We start from the raw sequence: 20,553 nt of genomic DNA, 5'->3' as shown, positions 1-20,553 counted from the left end.
CAACTCTCCTTTCTTCATCTTTAAATTACAAGTTAATTTATCATTTAATGCTATATTCCATATTTCTTTATACCATTCTTCAATTTGTAATTCAGTCTTTAATTTCCACTGTCTAGCAATAATCAATCTAGCTGCTGTTATTAGATTAGTTATCAATTCTTTAATCATTTTGTCATATTCCACATTCTCATATATTGATAACAAAGCAATCTCAGCCTTACATTCTATATCTTTTCCACAGATACAACTTAATTCTTTAAAAATTTGTCTCCAAAAACTTTGTACCTGGATCTTTCAATACTGTTACCCATGGTATCTTGCCAGGCTACCTTTTTAGGACAAGACTGGGAGATATATCTTAAGGCAACTTAGGATCGTCCTAGGCAAGTGTACACAGAAGGTGATGTTGGAGGACTCTCCTCAACCCCCACCTATTTAAGAATTAAAATAAACTGCAAAGATATGTTTGGAGATCTGGAGTTCAGTGTGACCAATATATAGACGACACCCAGTTCTTTCCAGTCTAAATCTGAGAAGACTGGTTTGTTTCTAAACCAGTGTCTGGTGTCAGTTACAAACTGAATGGCAGCAAACAAATTGAAGCTTAGCCCAGACAAAGCAGAGGTGCTCCTTATTAATGAAAAGGAGATCAGGCAAAAAGAATTCACTCTGTAATGGATGGGGTTACATTGGAGTCTTGCAACCTTGGTGTGCTCTTGGATCTTAAACTGAACTGCTCAAAGCATATTTTTAAGGTTTAGATTAAAGTACAGTACTGGATTTAGAGAAAACTGAATGTGAAAATTATTCTTTGTATTTTGCATCTGGTGGCAAATACGAAATAAACACATGAACGTCACATGCATTCATGTTACTACAACTTTCTAGTAATTATTTCTTAAGAAAACTTTTTAAAAAACCCACACAACATATTTGTCCATTCCCTCATGAGGTTTGGCAAAAGGGCACAATGAAATAAAATTGTGTAATACCTCACAAACATAAATGCACTCAAGCATGGAAGTACTGTATCTGGATATCACATAGAACTCAACAGAGCATTGTGCTCCCCATCTCCACCCAGCAGCTTGCCTGTCTTGGCATGCACAGATATGTAGTATTGAGAAAAGGCACTGGACATTATCAAAGAACATATATTTATACCCTTGGTGAGTGGGCATTTTCATTTCTTAGGTAATCTGTAGTATAAGAGAGTGAGGGTTGGACATAGATATTGAAATGAAACATAAAACTCACTTTTCTTGTCATTTTCTAGTGCTTATGTACATTCTTGTGCGTATATCTGCAGTGGCAAAAGGAGAACAATTTTACTGTGTGCCCTTGGATTATGAAGGTATAAATGAATAGCTAGACTCTTAAGTGAAAAATCACTTGTGAATTTCCTGAACTCCTTAATATTTGGATAGAACTCAGAATAGAAGCTTATAAGTAGTAAAATGTATTCATAATTAAAGCGACCTAAAATAGTATATTTTAAGGTCATCTTATCTAAACTTGCAGACTCTGTTGAGAATATGAAGCAGCATGTAAAAAGTCAGCTCAGATCTGGTTAATCCATGCTTGGTTTATCCTGTGGGTACCCCAAAGATTTAAATTGTGACTAATCTTTGATTTGTTAATCTGAAATGCTTAAATCCAAATACGAAATTTGCGGAGACATTTATTTTAATAAGGTTTGACTGGATGAATCAGGAACAAGTGTCACATGAACTGAGCTGAAATATTTAATACACCATGACAAAAACATAGTTAACTACATACTGATGGGTTCCACTTTTCACTGTTACACAGATTTTCATGCAGAACTGCCACTACAATTAACAGGAACTTTCATCACATGGTCAGAAAAATTGATGCACGTATTATTTTAACATGGAATTAGTTAATTTACAGATTATAAACTTGATTTATTTAATAAGTCTTTATATAAGTTTTAAGTGAAGTTAGCACTTGCTATTTAATAATCAATTGGGTTATATCCAGTTAACCTCTCCTGCAGTGCAATAGCTTCCATAAAGGAAAAGCAGAAAGGTGTGATTCTCCTTTCCCACTGTAACCCCTGCACACGTTCAAAATCTGCTCCAAAGAGCTGGAGGATGGGGTTTTAAGCAGATTGGGTCGTGTGTGACACTGCAAAGAAAACAATAGGAAAGTCTTGTTTGACAAACAGAAATCGTCTTGAGTAGATTTGGATTTTACCCTGTAAGTCTCTTGAGTTGGCTACATGATTGCCTAAAACTAGGATGATCACTGCTTTGTTTAAAAATTTTAAAGTATTGGATGTGTTGTTTGCATTCAACATTTTGACCATTAATATTAAAAGAATTGACACGAAAGGCCATATTGTACAAAATTGCTTTGTTCTTTAATTTTTTTCCCCAAAGTGAAATACAATATTGTGCTGAAGATATGAGCAACAGTGCTAGTCAGAGTAGCATAAACAGATGGCTCATTCTTTAAGTTTTCATGATGAATAGAAAGAGTGTCAAACATAGTCAAACAAATTGGAACAATTTCAGAGGAGGGCGACAAGGATGATCAGGGGGCTGGAAAACATACCTTATGGGGAAAGGCTGAAAGAACTGGGCATGTTTAGCCTTGAGAACAGAAATCTGAGGGGTGGTATGATAGCACTTTTCAAATCTTTGAAAGGCTGTCATACAGAAGAGGGGCAGTATTTGTTCTTGATCATCCCAGATTGCAAGGCATGCAACAATGGGCTCAAGTTAAAGGAATCCAACTTTCGGATGAATATCAGGAAAAAAAACTTCCTAACTGTTAGAGCAGTATGACAGTGGAACCAGTTATCTCAGGAGTTGGTGAGTGCTCTAACACTGAAGGCATACAAGAAAAATTTAGATCATCACCTGGCAGATAAGCTTTGATTTTATTCCTGCATTGAGCAGGGAGGTTGGACTTGATGGCCTTGTAGGCCCCTTCCAACTTCACTTTTTGATGATTCTATTATAGAATACATAGAACTCAGGTTTTAAAATGGGCATGAAACATTAGGCAAGATTAAGCAAATGTGTATGATAAAACGACTTCTGAAATGTTTTAAACTTAAACTGAGTAGTGAATACCAGTACAAACAGAATGTTTTTTCAGTTTCTGTGTTTATAGTTAAGAGTTCACAATTCTGAACACAGCTATGATTAAACACTCTGCCCTGATGCAGGTGTGGTTACGTTTTTTAAATGGGTGTGATGTAGACAATAAAGCAACTTAGAGCCCATCTACACTAAACCTTTATTATGGTTGTAACTGCTTCTGTAATTTTTCCCCCTGAAATGCTGACATGTAGAGTCCATAAGCACCCCCTCTGGCCTTTCATTGCTGTGGTCACTTCTCTGCCTTGAAGATAAAGCATCCACAAACACACAACTCTGAAACCCTCAAGCCCCAGCCCCTTTGCAATGGTTGTGCGGTCCTCTGACAAGTGCTGCCCTGCTTCAGCCCTAGACAAGACAGCATGTCAGGACACAATGATTAAAAAAAGAAAAAGTAGGCGATACAGGAAGTGACCCACTGGGTGGGTGCTTCAAGAAATCCCCTTTGTGGAAAACTCCACCTGCTCATTCACATATGCTGAATCGATTAATTGGAATCCACCTCAAAATAAATGGACCTCTAGTGGAGGAGTAGAATAACTCGGTCCCATGGTGCATTACTTCATGCATGCATGCAGAATCTACATATTTAAATATTCCACCAGATGAATACAGTGGGGTCTTGACTTGAGAACTTAATCCGTATTGGAAGGCGCTTCTCAAGTCAAAAAGTTCTCAAGTCAAATCTGCATTTCCCATAGGAATGCATTGAAAACCATTTGATCCGTATCTGCTCTTTTCCGTCCATAGAAACTAATGGGAAGCTGCTATTCTGCCTTCAACCACTAGAGGGGGATATTTTGTTTCTTTTTTTCTTAGGTCAAGAAAGGTTCAGGGAAGGCAAGGAAAATACAGTCCAGGCAGTACAGTACCAGGCAGTCCGAAGACTGTCTCCCAATCCACTCTCTAAACGCTGGGAGGAGTGAGGAAGCAGACAGGCACCCTTTTCACTGGCCAACAGTTAACTGAAAGTTCAAATTTTGCACTTTCCCTGCCTCCCACGTGGGTTTTTTTCAGTTCTTAACTCAAATCTAAGTACTTAAGTCAAGTCAATATTTTCCTATGAGAGCGGTTCTTAAGTCAAAATGTTCTTAACTCAAGCCGTTCTTAAGTCAAGACCCCACTGTATCTAATTTATGAAAGTGGTTTCTGGTCCAACAAATTGTTCCTATTTGGTAGCACATACACATGTATCTTGTCAGTTTAATGAAGCCTTTTTTTTCTCCTTAGAGTCTGGGATATTTAAATATTCTATCTCTTACTTTTATATTTTGTCTTTTATGAAACACTATATTTTTATGAAAATCTAATCTTGATGTGCAAAACAAAAGATTAAATTCATTACTCTTTATTAAATGACAGCAATAATTTAATTGTGTTGCTAAGGCATCTGTACCTTGTTAAGACCTCTGCATTTAATTGTAATGGTATATCTGTATATTATTATTCTGTAGTAGCTAAAGGCATTGCATTACAAATATGCATTCATATTTTTTCTCAATACATACACAAGGCCTTGAAGTCATTAACACATTAACATATTAATATCACAAAAATAGCTCAACATGAAATTCTCTTCAAAGGCTTATACATAATAAGATTTATTTGGGACAGATTCTCACTTCTTGCTGCCATAACTTAGTGTAGAACCCAGTACAAGATAAAGCAGAGTGCCTTTGACAGTAGTAGTGGTTTCTTGAGAATTCATTCAGTAGGTTTCCCAGCAAGCAGCAGAAAATAAAGTCATGTATATGTTAGTCCTATGTTTAGTATACATTTTTACTGACATGTCCTGCTATGTTTGATTGAGCTTTTATCTAAGCAGTAGATGTAGATTTGCAGGTTATAACATTTAGATGGCATATTATGGAGCAGCTGGCAAACAGATAAATGAAATAATGAGACCCTGTCAACTAGCCTTCCAGGAGCCAACAGCTCCCTGACTCTTTCCATTACCAACTACTTTGTTGTTATTTGCTGTCAAATCATCTCTGACTTATGCTGACACTGTGAATAAGAGGTCTCCAAAATGTCCTGTCCTAAACAGCCCTGCTCATCTTTTGTAAACTCGCCTGTGGTTTCCTTTAGAGTGTAAGTCCATCTCCTATTTTAGTCATCTTCTTTACCCACTGCGTCCCACCTTTCCGAGTATTGTTGTCTTTTCCAGAAAATCTTGTCTTCTTATGACAAGATTTTGCCTTCAGAGATAGTTCTGCCTTGAATTGATCAGGGACCACTTGTTAATCTTTCTGGCAGTCCAGAATATACACAAAGTTCTCCTCCAGTACCATATTTCAAACAAATAATTTTTTTTCTTGTCACCTTTTTTACTGTCCAGCTTTCACATTCATTCATGGCGATCCTAAATAGAAGAACATGGATCATCTTGGTTTTAATCTCCAGTGATACATCCTTACACTTGATGATCTTTTCTAATTCCTTCATAGCTGCCCTTCTTAGTCTCAGTCTTCTGATTTTTTTGGGCTGTACTCCATTTGGATTGATTATTGAAGAATCTTTCACAATTTCAGCTTCTTCATTGTCAACATTAAAGTTGTGTAGTCCTATAGTCATGATTTTTGTCTTCTTAATGTTCAGCTGCAATTCTGCTTTGACACTTTCTTCTTTCACTTTCACTAAACATCATTTCAAGTTATTGCTGCTTTCTGCCAGTTAAATAGTGCCGTGTGCCCATCTTAAATTATATGTTATGTCATTGTATTACATTGTAGCCCCTAACTGTTTGTGTACATCTTGCCGCAGTGTTAAAGCCACTCCATTTCTTCTGGGTTTGTCATTTCAAGAGCAGAACACTTTGCAGTTGTCAAACTCAAAATATCCTGTTCCAGTTCAGTTTAATTCACTGGCACCAAGCATTGCCATGTTCCATTTCTTGCTTTACAGTTTCCAGTTTACCTTGATTCATACTTCTCATGTTCCATGTTCCTATTGTATGGTTGTGCAGCGTTGGACTTTCCTTTTACTTCTGTGTATGTCAGCTACTCTATGTTCTTTTGGTGTTGATATTGTATTAATTTATTTTATTGTCCACTTTAGTATTGTTTGTCTTTATACTTTGTTTTATGGTATTATGTAAATCGTCCAGAGTGGCCTGGGTTGTCAGGCCGGGCGGTATAGGAATTAAGTAAGTAAGTAAGTAAGTAATTGAGTTGCATCATTAGTGACAGAGCTATTTGTAGTCCTTTGCTTTCCCTAGTAGCTGGTTGAGTGCTTTCCAACTTGGGAGTCTTATCTTCCAGCATTATTTCCTCTTTCATTTCAAACTGTTTCATCACAGGGTTCTCATCCAGGCTCGTAATGAAATCTGGCTTTCTGATAGCATTGTTCTCAGCTTCATTGGCACACTCAAAACCCTTCACCACATTTAGGTTTACCAACTACTGTACTGTGTAATCTTCTAAATACAGTACTTGAATTTAGTTATATTCCTCTTTACTTCCTATTTCCTCCTCTCCCCCCTCCTGTGTTGCCAGACAGCACTATTCTACCACCACATTGTGTGTTCCATCATAAACATCTTGGTTCAGGAGGTTCCATTTTTGTCTAGAAAAGTGTGGGGGGAGGGAAAGGACAAATATACTGACATAAATTCGCAATTATAATGAAAAAGACAGCATCTCTGTCCCCAAATACTGTAATTTACATTCAGTATTGCTCTGTGCCTAATCAAATCATAGCAACCAACTCTGGTGAAACCAGCAAACATTAATTGCTTCCCTCAGCTGTCAGACTGACCAAAAGAGGCACAGAGAAGAAGGAAGGGTATTCCACTTCCTCTGCTGAAGCCAGCTGCCTTTGGTGCTTCCTTAACTGTCACCAGGTAGCAAACAGCAAGCTATCTGAAACATTTCTTTCCATCTGATCATTGTAAAACTGTAACCTGAATTGTGGTGTGACCTTCCCTTTCCTTAACTCCTCCATTCACACTCTTTATTCTTCATGTGTCACGTCTTAAATTTAGGTTGTAAGCCTCAGGGAAGGGACTATCCTGCCATTTACAGTTGTAAATGCCTCTGGGATATTTTTGCTAAATGATGAAATAAAAAGGTAAAGGTTCCCCTTGACAATTTTTTTTGTCCAGTCGTGTTCGACTCTAGGGGGCGGTGCTCATCCCCGTTTCCAAGCCATAGAGCCAGCGTTTTGTCTGATGACAATCTTCCGTGGTCACATGGCCAGTGCGACTTAGACACAGAATGCTGTTACCTTCCCACCAAGGTGGTCCCTATTAATCTACTCGCATTTGCATGCTTTCGAACCACTAGGTTGGCGGGAGCTGGGACAAGTGATGGGTGCTCACTCCGTCACATGGATTCGATCTTATGACTGCTTGGTCTTCTGACCCTGCAGCACAGACTTCTGTGGTTTAGCCCACAGCACCACCACATCCCTTAAATGTGCCTTGCAAATGATGAAATACAGGTGCCTCAAATACATTAGTAAGGAAAAAATAAGTCTGAAGTGTCAAGTGTCTTTGACCAGATACCTCAAACTTAGAGGTTGTTTGTTAAGCAAGTAAAATACCAAGGTATGTATGTCGATTAAGGGCCCATGTTGCCAATGAGCCTAGATTATACAGTGCAATTATGGAAGAAACTTTAAATTACAATTGTAGTGTTTTCAAGTTTATGATTACATTTTTAAGAGCCTTAGCTCCTTTCTTAAATCAAAGATAGTTTATCTTACATTATGGTGATTATAGACAAAAATTGTCAAGGGGAACCTTTGCCTTTACCTTACCTTTATGGTGATTTATATAGAACACTTATCCCACTTTTTCAGAGTGACTCAAGACACCTAATATTACCTAATGCTTTGTAATGCAAATAACATGTTCTTGTTTTAAGCTAATATTGCAAAGATTCAATCATTTCTTTTAATTTTTTATTTTTTGTCAGAAGATAAGAAACTGCAACTGAGAATATGGTACAAAATTTAGCTGGAAAAGGCAGATCACCTTCCTTTGAATAGCAGAAAAGACAACATAGAAGATATGGGCAAAGTAAATGTGATGCTAATTAAATACCTTAACAACATAATTTATTGTAAGCTGCCTTGAAGCAGCTTACAATAAATAATTTATCATCATGTAAATAAAATGCTTCTGCTGTAAATTAATTTGTTTCCCAATCTTCTCCTGCTGCTTATATTGTATGTCACAGATTCTTTCAGGAATTTTTCTGCTAGCTCAATGGTTTGCTGTTTTTGTGCCTCTACAGAGGCTCACTATCCACCTGCTCTGGTAGTTATGATGGAAATGTTGCTGGCTTGAAATAAGGAGGCCTGAATTATGGCCATTGTTGAAAGTCTACTTAGTAGATAGTTAGAGCCAGGTTGATCTCCTTTCTTTCAGTCATGGAATCCTGAGAGAGAGCATATTAAACTCATTCTTTAAATGAAATACATGTAAGCATTCACTGACAGATACTTCAACACAATATACATCTGTTTTGCACTGAGTGAACAGAATCAGAAATTATATGCACATCAAACATCTATGTCTTTGGGTTTACTACATTAGAAATTGATCTGATTGGCTATTACCTACAGCAAGTTGAAGGGTTATGAAATAATGAAGGGTGGTGACAAAGAGCAAAGAAATCTCTGGGAGGCAGCATTGTTTTCCCTTATACTAGCCAGAAATGAAAGAAGAGGGAATACAGAAATAATGTAGGAAATATTGCAGCTACCACTACAAGTCTAGGAAGTACAACTTTGCCAGTGGCAACTGTAAGTTCTGGTAGCTGGAGGAGAGGTACAGAGATGAAATAACTAGCAAATTGTAAACTGAATCATACTTACCACAATATCTTAAGTGAATAAGTAAAAATTACTATGATATATTCTCAGTAATTTGTTTGCCAAAACATTTGTCCACCTGCTTCCAATATCCCTCCTCCCTCCCCCCCCCCCTTTATGCAAGAGCATCAAAAATAACAACATTAGTCTTTTGGCTCCAAAATTTAACAAACCAACATAAAACCCTTATAAAGAAATCCAAAGTGGGATGTTGGCTATAGCTGCAGTTGATGGTGATATTTACTAGGTATTCATCAAACAATGGAGGAGATTCAGTCCTAACCTTTGAAACTATTAGTGGAGATAACCTATGCCAGTTCCAGGCTAATTTTCTGGATCCAAAGTCACCTCCACCATGCCCTCAGAACACTCAGTTTCAGACACTATTCTAGATTTAGGCCTACAAGCTGTAGGAAAGAGGTGCCCCACCTGTAGCGTTCGGCCCTGCCCTCACCTGTCCGTCGCAGTGAGCAGTGAAAAAGCAGCCAATGAGGGAATGGAAGGTGGTGCTAAAGGGGGAGGAGCTGGGATAAAAAGGTGTATGATATATGAGGAGATCTGTGAGTCTGTGAGAGAGTGAGCCGGAAAGTCAGTGAGAGTAGGGCTCTGTGTGTCAGTGAGTTCAAGGAGTGAGAGATATTGATTAGCAACTTGTGATTTACCTATTTTATTTTACTGATCTAATAAACAAGTTTAAGTTTCAAAGTTACACTGGTCTCACTGAGTAAGTGGTATTTAAATTGAAATACTGGTGGCAGCAACTGAGTAGAAGAGTGAGCACCTCCTGGAGGCCTGAGATAATAGAGGCTTCAGCGTGCTCACTACACCACCAAACTACTAGAACTCCTATCCATCAATGAAAGGTCCCTCCATTCCACATTGACTACACCAGCTGGAGGTTTGGGTCATAACCGCTTTGTTTGCCCTCTGTGGTTGGGTGTCTGGCAGAAGTGACCAACAGCATTCAGGAATCATTTTCAATTGGAAAATCAAGACTAGAAACCATTTAATAAAATAATGCAAATGATATTTTATTTCCAACACAGATGGAGACAGAGATCATGAATAGAACTATATAGTACAAAATAATGGAATCTCAGTTGAAAAGCAGCAAATAGTTTTTTTCACATCAGATTAAAATGCCTATGGTTCACACCTTCAGCCATTTATTAACAAAGGCATCCTTTAATTCCAAGCTATTATGTTGCATAATTAATAAAAGAGGCCTATGGCACTTGAACCTTATACACAATTAAAAGGAATTACAGTGTTTTGTTATATAACCTATAAGAATCAATAAATCACATTGGCCTCAGATTAAAGCTTTTGGAAAAAAAAACTGTTACACAGAAGCATTTTAGTACAACTGACACACCCCCCCAAGATGACAACAGGTAGCTCAGTGTTGCTAAGAAACAGAGATCACAAAAAATGTTACACTGGTTTCTAGTTCTGGAATTTTTTAAAAAAGAGGTTTGAAAGAAACAGACAAGGTAATGAATATATAATGAGCAAAAATGTCAGACCTACATAATTTAAAACTCTAGAATTTTTATTTAATGCTGAAATGTCAGTGCACAGTTAGTTGTTCTTTACAAACAGATCTGACCACAAAGGCTTATTAATTGCATAATTAGAAGTACACAAATGGTCCATCTTTAACCAGGTAGGAATGAAAAGGCATTGACTGAGAGATTAAAGGAGTGTGCACATTTGGAAACTGAACAAATGTTTTTCTTTAAAAAAAATCATCACAGAAAGAGAAAATTTGGCAGATGTAGCTTGTCATAATATGGGTCTACAGGCTTTGCACCAGTCAAAGTTTGGTTCTTTCCAGAACTACTTTAGGTGCATTCATGTTCTCAAAGCAGTACTATATAATCTTTTCCAGCACAACCTATAAGCATTTGTATTAACTGTGTTGTGATGCCCTCCATCCCTGGTCCACTGGCCTTTTCATGCATTTGGTTCAGATAAATCTGTTTTTGTATCAACATTGCTTAGACTCCAGTTAATGATGGTTAGAACCAGAGAGACTCTCCATCCAAAAACTGATTGGGGATTTCTGTGTTATCATATATGTAGCACTTTTAAGAGACCATTGTGAAAGACTAGAGGACTTGAGTGTGCTGTCTCCTCCAGAAAGAAAGGACATTGAAAAGAAAGGGGAGAGGGATGAACCAAAGGGAAAGATTGACCAGGAAAGGGTTAAGATAGAGATTTGTTTGTCTGAAGGGAGTGAAGGGAAAGGGGAGAAGCAGTGGTTAGACATTTGGGAGAAGGATATAAAAGAGGGAAGTGACGCTGGGATTTTCAAGTGATAGAAACTAAGAGTAGAGCGAGAGAGGAGATGAAACAAAAAGAGGTGAATGATTTGCTGAAGGACTTTCCCAACCTAAAAGTGGGAGGACTGTTACCTGATCCGGTGTGTGCAGGAGGAGGGATCACGGTGAGAGAAACAACGGAATGGATGGTGGTGGTGTTCCTGAGTGGATGTGGTCCCTGGAAGAAGGTGGTGAGGCCGGATCCCACCTACAACAAACCACCAGCAGAGGGGATTTGGGCCCACCATCCGTGCTGCGGCACCATATGTGCAGTGCAGAGCACACCGTTGAGGAAACCTACAGACAAGGAGAGGTTTGGACTGGCACCCCAGTTCTAAGGATAGACTATGTTCATGACCAGTTTTACAAAGTTGAAAGACAGTTGAATGACTGGGACTTGTTTATGCCCTCTGAAGTTGTTATAGATAGGCCAATGTTTGAGTTGAATAAAAATCATTATGTTCCTGACACTCAGACTCTATCTGCTTCCGTGTGAAATTCTGGACTGCCTACAGTAAAACTCCTAACGAACCTTATGACAACCATAGAATAAGCTATCAAGCATCTTCAAGGGGCAGAGTGCATGAAGAAACATCCTGTTTGCAGCCAGCTATAACTACTACAAGCTGGAATTGTTATTTATTTATTTATTTATTTATTTATTTATTTATTTATTTATTTATTTACTTACTTACTTACTTACTTACTTACTTACTTACTTACTTACTTACTTACTTACTTACCATTCTTCTGACCAATGATATCCAAAATTGTGCAGACCACAGGACCATATATAACATACAATACATAAAATGCATCATATAAACAGTAAAAATGCAAATAAAAGTCAGCAACAACTTACAGCCCACCAGATAATTGTATCTTATATTTACTGCTATCTAATGAATGTTTGCAACATAAATTGTGTACTGGCAGGTTATTAACTCCAAAGGCCTACTGAAACAATTGTGCCTTGCAAGCCTCTGTTGGGTTTGCATACTTCATAGGAATTCAGGAAGAGTATTGCAAAGTACAGTGGTGCCTCGCATCCGTTCCGGATTAACCTTTACTATAGTGAAACATCGCTGAACGGGACAGGGAAAGCCATTGGAACGCATTAAACATCGTTTAATGCGTTCCAAAAGGCTCCTTTACTCACCGTTCAGCGAAGTTTCCTATGGCCGGCAGCCATTTTTGCGCCCTCGTTAAGCGAGGGGAGGGCGCGAAAACGCTGTGAGCGGCCATTTTGGGGCTTCCAGCGGCCATTTTGTCCGCTGAACAGCTGATCGTCGGAGCTTCGTTGAGCGATTGCTATGCAATTTCGTCGTTGTATTGTGCGCTCATTAAGCGAGGCACCACTGTATAAGAAAGCAAAACTAAATGTTTTTTTGCAGGCCTTGGTGATAAAATTCCAGGACAGCCTCAGACTCTTTCCCATTAATGGAAACACACACCTCATTACCGTTAAGAGTTTTATTCAGAAAATAGGTACTGGATATAAAAAGTCACTTCTTGTTTTGGCAACAGCAGCATAGTATTCACTGGTGCACCATTGCTAAGAATATCCCTTGAATTTTTCCCCTTTTTGTACAAGATTTGCCAAAAATGTGACTACAACTTTCCTTTCAAAGTTATCTATTATTAACTGTTCTGTATTATTTTAACAAAATTGAGAGTCTTTGAAAGATAAACAGACTTTCTTAATTGCCAAATGTCATAGTGACACTGAGAGTCTGCATTTAAGGGTATTTTACATATTTTGACAGTTAAAGGAAAATAAAACTAAAGCATATTTCCACTGATTGTATAATTTCAGCATGTAGCTGTATTAAGGAAAGTACAGTGCATGAAAATGTTTATCATGCCTGTAATCAAGGTGTTGTGTATGAAAGGATGCAATCCTAACTAGCCAAAATGTCTGAGGCCCACCTGAGGCAACTCCAAGTAAGATAAAGCTGTGCTGAATCTAAACTCACTTCCAGCCAAGCAAAGTTGGAAATCATTTAGGACTTCCAGCAGCCTGACCTAACCTTGTGCTGCCTAGTGGTTATGTTCCTAAGATGGAGGAGGGTTGGGTCTAGCATTCCACTCCTCTCTCACTGTGTCCCTTCTTTTCCTCTGTTTAGCTCTTCTGCTGACCTCACCATGGCAGCTATTTGATATTCTAAAGCAGGGATTTCCAAAGTATGGCCTGGGGGGCCACGTCTGGCCTGCCTGGACTTTTTATCCGGCCTGTTCGTGCATGCGGGTGGGCATGAGTGTGGGTGTGCATGCATGTGGGTGGGTGGGAGTGCATGCATGTGTGCGGGTGGGCAGGAGTGCAGATGGGTGAGCAGGAGTGTGTGCATATATATGCACGAGCACATATGTGTGCATTCCTTCAGCCCTCAAAAATATTGCAAACATATTATGTGGTCCTCCATGTGAAAAGTTTGGAGATACCTGTTCTAAAGGAAGGACCAAGTATAAGATTACCCCCAAATCACACACTCATTGTCTACGAGGAAGTGTAAAACCATCCAACCTAGGGAGGTAATTCTCCAAACTGTATGTGAGGAGCAACCAACAAGACCCCCGTTATGCCCAGGTTCAGTTTCAGCCTATTCACATTGGTCCAATTCAGTATCAAGGCCAAGCACTGCCCCAACACTTGGACAGCATCCACTGTAGAGGATGTAAAGGAGAAAGACTTGTGTGTCATCAGCATAGTGATGACAACACACTCCAAAACTCCAGACAAGCTCTTCCCAAATGTTTTACATATATATTAAAAAGCATTGGGGAGATAGACAACCCCTAAAGCACTGGTTCTTAACCTTGGGTTACTCAGGAGTTTTGGACTGCAACTCCCAGAAGCCTTCACCACCAGCTGTCCTGACTGGGGTTTCTGGGAGTTGCAGTTCAAAAGCATCCAAGTAACAAAGGTTAAGAACCACTGCCCTAAAGGACCTCACACTTGAGTGGCCACTAATATTTCCTCAAGCTGAACTCTATGGACCTGGCCACCGAGAAAAGATTGGAACCTGCTAAGAAGTAATCCTCCAATCCCCAGAGCTGACAACCTGTCAAGTGTTGTTACAGATCTGTTTCGGAGGTGGCAAACATGAGATATGATTATGGACACCAGCACTCGGTATTTGTAAAACAATATTGGTGCTACTCACTGGATTGCTTTATCATCCTGGAAGCCAGGCTAGTAGTTGGATATCTCACTTCCAAACAGAAACTGGCATTATTATCTGTGCATCACAGCCTCTTTTCTGCAGATCATTTCCTACTGCTTTGTTCTAATTGCTGCATAATATATTCCAATAATATTTATTCACTAGTAAATATCCTAGCTTGTTTATTCAAATTATGAGCTTATAATCTGATACAAGTCAGTGTACCCCTGGCATGGTAGTTCATTTCATCAAGTGAGCAAGGATGGTTAGTGAGTGTTCAAATTTGGAAGTTACATTATACTAAAATGTGTACCTCTCTAGAGAGGAATTTCTTCAGGATCAACCAGAAGTGGAGCCTCAGTTAGGAATACAATATGCCGAGTTGCATCGACTAGCCCAAAATGTTTTAAAATATTTCTAGGGAAAGCTATTAGAGTATCAGGGTCATGTACGTAGCACTGTCTTATGCATACAATTCCAGGAAGCAAGTTTTACCCCCATACTAAGGATGCAGTCCTGTGCAAGCATAGGATTTATGGAGAAAAACCCCATTGCTCTGACTAAACATGCACAGGATAGCATTGTTAATGTGTAACTGATGAGCAGTTGCTTCAGTAATTTGAAATATATTTCATGTTAACGCAGTATGATTAGTGTAATGGTAATTATTTTGATATCCCTATGAAACTGACATAATTTATTTTTCCCCTCCCAGCCAGTTTCACTGCAAACATTTCATCTAAAGCATTTAATTTCATCAATGTATAAAAGAAAATGAAAGGCCCCCAAAGAAAGCTGCTTAACATACCTATCTGCAGAACAGTAATCATTCAGTATCTAAACATTTACCAGCTGGTCTAATTAAAATCAGGGTTCCTCTGAAAGTGCTACAGTTGGTAGGAAATCTTCTTTAACATGTAAAGTAACACTGACATTTTAGTGGACAAAATATTAATGGTTATCCTTTGCACAATGTTTCATGGTAAGTGATGTTCTAATACAGTATGACAGCTAACCAATTTTGTACAAGTGTGAAATCAATAACATTATCTATCTATGTCCCATTATTCCTCTCACTGTGGACTATATTACAAATTAATCATAATAATTACGGTCCATGTGTGTCTTGTTGAAAACTCAATGGAAAGATTTTTTTCATTCTGAGGTTAAGATGAATAAGGTGCTTTCATATTTCACATTGATGAAAGAAAACACAGACTATGGTGGGTGTCACTTAAAACAAATAGGGGATACATTGAACAAGAAGCAAGTTTCAAATAAACATAATCACATATTTCTGATCTTAATCATGCCACCTTATTAGAGATGACATTTTGCCTTAAGTGCCAACCAATGAAGAAAAATTCTTTTAAAATAAACTGACAAGATTACGGATGAAATCTGCAGGCATTATTTTAGATTTGAAGATTCATCAAAGACATACAATTGCGTGCTAGCTGAGCTGATTAAACCAATAGCTTTGTTTCACCATTCCTAGGGCACTAATAATGTAAAATACATCTGACATTAATTTAATTGTTGTTACAAACAGCTATGATGTCACCTGTCCTTCAAGGTTTAGGCTGGAGTGTTAACATCCAATGGTGGTTGGAAGGCGGGACATCAGGGGGAGGAGCTGGGATATATAGGGGTGTGAATGTGTGTGAGGGGCAGTTCAGGATCTGTGAGTGTTGAGATGAGATAGTGATCAGATTGTGTGGAGATATGAGTCTGTGTGAGCTAGAGCCTTTCTTTATGTGATTACCTGATGTATTTGTTATACCAATCTTAATGTACCAATCAATAAACTTTAGTTATTTTGTTTGAAATCCATTCCAGCCTGAAGATACTTATTGCAGGGAATGGTTGGTGGCAGACTACCAGAAGAGTAACAGTGGAGTGACGTAGCGACCTTCCTTGGTGAGGTAGAAGGAGGCCGTTACAATTGTGAACAAAGATTACAGATATATTTATATTTTTAAACATGGCTTGCTCAGTGTTTCCTTGAGTCTGACTTCAAGGACAGAGTATTTATGAAGCACACTGCTTGGAGAAGCAGCATTCAGGTGTTTGTCAATTGTTACCGTATTTGCTGGCGTATAAGACGACTGGGTGTATAAGACGACCCCAACATTTCCACTCAAAATTTAGCATTCGTTATATACTCGCCGTATAAGACTACCCCCTCCCTCTGCCTTTTACCCTGCCGGAGGGGCCAAAGAAGGAGGAGAAGAAAAGCAAGTTTCTGGGGTGAGCTACCAGCAGGCCCGAGGCAGAGGCCAGCGCCTGCTCGCTCGCCCGGCCTCTGTAAGTCTCTTCGGGAGCCTGGCGCAGCGGCGGCACTGGCGATGAGCAGGGCAGTGCTGGCTTGTCGCAGACGCCATTTGCTTGCCAGCTTCTCTCCACCCGGGCAACATGGTGGTACGTCACAGGGAAGAAGGAGGTGCTGCTGCTGCTGCTGCTGCTTTCCGCGAGGGCAACTGTGCGAGGAAGTGACTGAGCCAGTGGGGACCAAGCTCCGCCCACTTCCTGGGCTGGGCTCGCCTCTCCATGTTGCTTCCTGCTGGGCCATGCGATGCCTGAGAGCCAGAGCCGCCCGCTGCCTCCTCAGGAGAAGAGGCGCCACCTCCGCCGCCTCCTCTTCTTCCTCCTCCTCCTCGTTCGCCTCTCCTCTTTCTTCCTTGCGCTACATTCTGCCTGCTCTGGGTGCACCCAGCATATAAGACGACCCCCCACACTTGGAGGCATGTTTTCAGCGCAAAAGAGTCGTCTTATACGCCAGCAAATACGATAGTTAAATTAAAGGGCTTGAGGCAAGTTGTGCTAAGTGGCTATGAGAACAAATCAAAACAGGGTGAATCCATGTTGGCTTTTCCACTTGTGCTGATGCAGTCATAAAACGGTGTCTTTCCCTACTCTGTTTAGTCCCTACACATTATACCGGGGTGGGCAATTAATTTCTATAGGGGGGCCGCATGAAAAATCTGAACTGTGTTCGGGGGCCGAACCAACTTTACTTAAAATGAACAGTGATGTTATGATTGTTTTTATTTTAAACTTGTTGATTTTCACAAATACTAAAGAGGTTTTTTGCAATATGTTAAAGATAAGCAACTGATCAACTTTAGACAAAAAGCTATAAATTGTTTTGATGTTCAAAACTGTCTGCGGGCCAGACAGGAGTGGCTTGCGGGCCATATGTGGCCCTCGGGCCGCACTTTGCCCAGGTCTGCATTATACAGACCTCCAAGTAATTTTGGCAGGGCTTGTACATCTCCAGTGAAGTAGTCAAATTATGAGTCCACAAGCTCCTCATTTAGCCCAACTGTAGCTCTCATGTGGTATCTGAAGTAGCAGCAAAATAAAACATCACAACATATAGCAATGCCAGATCCTCCACTGCCACACCAATAATTGTTGTATTGATATAATGCCAGGACCTTTTGCAGTTCATCAAGGCAAGACCAAACAGATCAACAAGTAACAGACAAAGGGGATGGAGCCATTGGATAAGAAAAGCAGCAGATGTTAAAGAACAGCCAAGTAGCTTTTTTGAGGATTGAAAGAGACAAATTGGGCAGCCTTGCTGTTGATAGGGAGTCAATTTGGTCTTCTTCTTTTCCTGCTACCTTCAGGCTTTCCCAGCATTATTATCTTTTCCAGAAAGCCTTATCTTCTCATGATGTGCCCAAAGTAGGACAGCCTCAACACAATTTTTGCCTCCGGAGATAGACTCACTTGTTTATCATTCTGGCAGACCTGTAGCCAGGAGGTACTTTTTCAGAGTTTGTACTGGTTGGCTTAGAGCTTGCGGTTAATCAGTTTCACTAGCTGCTTTGGAGGCACTGGCACAGTGGACTCTTTGGGGGATTGGCAGACAGCAAATGCAAGTTCCGTATATGTTGCAGCAGTGATACAATTGCTTCTGTATAGACTTCATTCAATTTGGCAGTGTAATTACATGATTTGGCCTTAATAGATAGCTCATTGAGTTTGGAATCTGGCAGAAGAGCAAGAGGTTGAGAGTTCAACTCTCCCCACTCTGCCTTCCATATGGCCAGCCTATCTATTATCCATTACATTTATGTCCCACCCATCTAGTGCCTAAGCACTACTCTCGGAGGCTAACAACAGTTAAAAAACAACTACTCAATCCCACTGATAAGGACATAAATAAATAGAACCAATAAACATTAAACCCGGATGGCAAATCAAAATCAATAATCAATTCAGTTCTTGGGCACACAAAAATGTCAAAGGGGTAGGATATTTCTAAACGCCTCTTCAAACAAAATGATTTTTTACCAGTTAGGTATGGTCAAGCTGCACAGTTACAGGATGCCCCCTGATGAAGGGAATGGTAAACCACTTCTGAGTACTCTACCTATAAAACTCTGGAAAGGATCACTGTAAGTCAGAATTGACTTGACAGCTCATGATAATGATGATGATACATAATTTAACACAGACATTTTTTTAAAACTCCAAAGTATTTAGGGACTGAGAAATGTTGGTTCAATGTTTTCTAAAACAAAAAACAAAACAGAATTAGTAGATCTTCCAGCTTTATATTCATCAATACAATCTGAATGATGAAATTGAAAAATCAGATACAATCCATGAACTATTAACTAAAAACAAAACAATTCCAGTTAATACAGAGAGGTTGACCAGGATGGTCAATCATATAAAGTCCCTAACATAAAGATGTTATTCCAAGTAGCTTGTGGTATTCTTCCACAAAGAGCTGCATTGTGCTAGAGGAAAATATACTTGTCGACTAGCATTTATGTCTTTAAGTTACATATTAAAGTAGAAAGGAAGCCATCTGGGAGGAGATGACATAATTAATTCCTTGGGTGAAATCCAGTTGTGTTTCTTCACTAAGGCAACAGCATCCGCTAGCAGAGCAGATTGTTCTCCATCTTAGAATACTGCCCCACTGGCATTTTCCATCTGCTCTGAAGGATTGGAAGACCCTCCACAGCACATTTAGGGGTACACAAAGGGGCTGCAGGCTGGGAGGGGGGAGAAAAAGATTTGAAATTCTCCTCTACTTGCACAAAAATGTCTAAAGCTTTACATAATTAATCTCATGGAAAATTCTCAGTGATGAGATAGTTACTGCTAATGTCTGGAATTAGTTTACTGGAACTGTGAGTTTGAATCATTATTCTCTTGTTTACTGGATTTCATTATAAAGACAAAGGATATAGTTAATAAGAAAGAAAAATCATATCAGACTTTTTTAAAATTTGAAGTGTGCTGAAACAGAAAGCAAATAAATGCAAATATAAATCAACAAATCAGTTCCACAATTTCAAGTGCAATATCAGAATTTCTTGGAAGGGTTTTTCTCCTCATGACTTGAATTGTTATTTCTTTTGTAATCCTGTCAGTTGCCTTGCTTACAGCTGATTTAGAAAAGCTAGGTAGCGATTCTGATGTGTGTGTATGTGTGTGTTTATATGTAATATAAACAAATAAATGCATAAAGGCCCATATCCTCATACCTACTTATGCCAGCATAGCACAAGCAATTTAACATTTGGAGGCAAATTAGCCTGAGTTAAGAAGTCCCATAGACATTCTCAGTTGCATACTGAGTTGTGTGACTCAACGGGCAACTGTTAATGTCTAGAGCAATGTCTTAACTTGGAACAACTTACACTGTTTTTGTAACTACGCCACAAGATTTTGCCCAACAAATACCTTTCATCCAGGCAGAAGTACTAGTCAATTGGTACTTGAATCAATTGTGCTGCAATGCTAGCAGAAGTTAAAAGAGAGAGAGAGAGAGAGAGAGAGAACTATATTACTGGCTAGTTATTGTTGCAGTGACTCTTTGCCATCTCCCTACATACATAGATTGACTACAGGGTAAGGACTCTATTTAGTTAGGTGGTGGCAGCAGAGATTTGGACTCTCGTTCTTTATGTGCAGGAAAAATGCCATGCAGGGCTTTTAGTATTATTAGTATTATTAAGAAGTGTGGCATTCACCTCTATGAAGCACCTACTTTTTGTGTCCTCACAAAGGTTCCAGTCTTTGTTTCCCTCACTGCCACCAGCGGATTACCTCTATCCACAATATAAAATATGTTTGTCTGGTAAATGC

Source organism: Pogona vitticeps, chromosome 1, assembly GCF_051106095.1.
Source record: "Pogona vitticeps strain Pit_001003342236 chromosome 1, PviZW2.1, whole genome shotgun sequence".
In the NCBI taxonomy this organism is placed as follows: Eukaryota; Metazoa; Chordata; class Lepidosauria; order Squamata; family Agamidae; genus Pogona; species Pogona vitticeps.
Note: the sequence above shows the minus strand (reverse complement) of the source record.